We start from the raw sequence: 2888 nt of genomic DNA on the forward strand, positions 1-2888 counted from the left end.
GGGTGCCCCGGCCACCGCGCCCCCCACCGACACGGACCCCGTCGCCGCGGCACCCGCCGGCCCTACTGCCCCGCCACTTGGCGTGACTACCCGTGCCCGAGAAGGTGTGCTTCGGCCCAGCACGCGCTACTCCGCCAACGAGTATGTGTGCGCCGCCTCGACGTCGACGCCATCACCCGTCCCCACCTCCGCTCGCGCTGCCCTTTGGGATCCCCACTGGCTAGCTGCGATGCAGGAGGAGTTCGACGCCTTACAGCGCAACCGCACGCGGCAACTTGTTCCGCGACCCCTCCGTGCCAACATCATCTCTGGCAAGTGGGTGTTTCGCCACAAGACTCGCCCGGATGGTTCTCTCGAGCGCTACAAGGCTCGATGGGTGGTTCATGGTTTTCGGCAGCGCGCGGGCGTGGACTTCACCGACAACTTCGCCCCGGTTGTGAAACCGGGCATGATCCGCGCCGTCCTTCAGCTGGCCGTCTCACGCGCCTGGCCTGTGCAACAGTTGGACGTTTCCAACGCCTTTTTGCACGGTCATCTCGCCGAGCAGGTGTTCTGTGAGTAGCCTACTGGTTTCGTCGATGCCGAGCACCCCGACTTCATGTGCTTGCTCTCCCGCTCTCTGTACGGGTTGAAGCAGGCGCCTCGGGCTTGGTACCAGCGTATCGCAGCCTTCCTACTGTCTCTGGGCTTTCGGTCCACTCGCTCCGATGCCTCATTCTTTGTGTATCATCAGGGAGCTGACACTGCATATCTGCTGCTCTACGTCGACGACATCATCCTCACGGCGTCCACCCCCGATCTCCTTCAGCGGCTGACTGCTCGTCTTCGTGATGAGTTTGCCCTCAAGGACTTGGGGCCCCTGCACTACTTTCTCGACATCGAGGTGATCCGCCGAGCTGATGGTTTCTTTCTGCATCAGCAGAAGTACGCCCACGAGCTCCTTGAGCGTGCTGGTATGCTTAACTGCAAGCCGACGCCCACCCCTGTCGACACGAAGGCGAAGGTCTCTGCTCTGGAGGGGTCTCTCGCGCCCAATGGAGCGTTTTATCGCTCTATTGTCGGTGCTTTACAGTACTTGACGCTGACTTGCCCCGACCTGCAGTACGCTGTTCAGAAGGTGTGCCTCCATATGCACGCCCCGCGTGACTCTCACTGGACTTTGGTGAAGCGTATTCTCCGTTACATACGCGGCACCATGTCCATGGGACTCACCCTGACGGCCTCCGCCTCCACCGACTTCATGGCCTACTCGGATGCTGACTGGGCTGGCTGCCCCGACATGCGACGCTCTACGTCAGGCTACTGCATCTACCTTGGGCCCTCGTTGATCTCTTGGTCATCGAAGCGTTTTATCGCTCTATTGTCGGTGCTTTACAGTACTTGACGCTGACTCGCCCCGACCTGCAGTACGCTGTTCAGCAGGTGTGCCTCCATATGCACGCCCCGCGTGACTCTCACTGGACTCTGGTGAAGCGTATTCTCCGTTACATACGCGGCACCATGTCCATGGGACTCACCCTGACGGCCTCCGCCTCCACCGACCTCATGGCCTACTCGGATGCTGACTGGGCTGGCTGCCCCGACACGCGATGCTCTACGTCAGGCTACTGCGTCTACCTTGGGCCCTCGTTGATCTCTTGGTCATCGAAGCGGTAGCCCACGGTCTCTCGCTCCAGCGCCGAGGCAGAGTATCGCGTCGTGGCCGAGTGCTCTTGGATACGTCAGCTGGTCCAGGAGTTGCTTTGTGATGTTCACAAGGCTACTCTTGTCTACTGTGATAACGTCAGCGGTGTCTACCTCTCCGCCAACCCGGTGCACCATCGACGAACGAAGCATATTGAGCTTGATATTCACTTCGTGCGTGAGCAGGTTGCCCTTGGCCGTGTTCGGGTTCTCCACGGGCCGACGACGCAACAGTTTGCTGATGTGATGACTAAGGGATTGCCTACTCCCGTCTTCGAGGAGTTTCGGTCCAGTCTCTTTGTCTCCGGCGACGCTTCGACTCCGGGGGGGGGGGGTGTTGAGTATGTAATTTGTATTGCACGTGTATTGGAGTTGTGGTCCACCTCCTAGTCTTGTATAGTTGAGGTAGAGACCTTCCTTGTATTATATATGCATGCACCAGCACCCCAATCAACATATCGTGCAATTCTCATAATCTACATATTTGATAAGGCAAAGCTACTTCGGTGCACCTAACTTAACCAAACTTTTTCATCTGAGAGTGAGAAGGCAAAAAGTTGAGAGAGAACCATTTCTTCTTTTAACCCAAAATTAGCTCTTGAAAAAAGAGAACGACTGTTCAGCAGGTGTGCCTCCATATGCACGTCCCGCGTGACTCTTACTGGACTCTGGTGAAGCATATTCTCCGTTACATACGCGGCACCATGTCCATGGGACTCACCCTGACGGCCTCTGCCTCCACCGACCTCATGGCCTACTCGGATGCTGACTGGGCTGGCTGCCCCGACACGCGATGCTCTATGTCAGGCTACTGCGTCTACCTTGGGCCCTCGTTGATCTCTTGGTCATCGAAGCGGCAGCCCACGGTCTCTCGCTCCAGCGCCGAGGCAGAGTATCGCGCCGTGGCCGAGTGCTCTTGGATACGTCAGCTGCTCCAGGAGTTGCTTTGTGATGTTCACAAGGCTACTCTTGTCTACTGTGATAACGTCAGCGCGGTCTACCTCTCCGCCAACCCGGTGCACCATCGACGAACGAAGCATATTGAGCTTGATATTCACTTCGTGCGCGAGCAGGTTGCCCTTGGCCGTGTTCGGGTTCTCCATGTGCCGACGACGCAACAGTTTGCTGATGTGATGACTAAGGGATTGCCTACTCCCGTCTTCGAGGAGTTTCGGTCCAGTCTCTTTGTCTCCGACGACGCTTCG

Source organism: Triticum dicoccoides, chromosome 6A, assembly GCF_002162155.2.
Source record: "Triticum dicoccoides isolate Atlit2015 ecotype Zavitan chromosome 6A, WEW_v2.0, whole genome shotgun sequence".
Classification (NCBI taxonomy): domain Eukaryota; kingdom Viridiplantae; phylum Streptophyta; class Magnoliopsida; order Poales; family Poaceae; genus Triticum; species Triticum dicoccoides.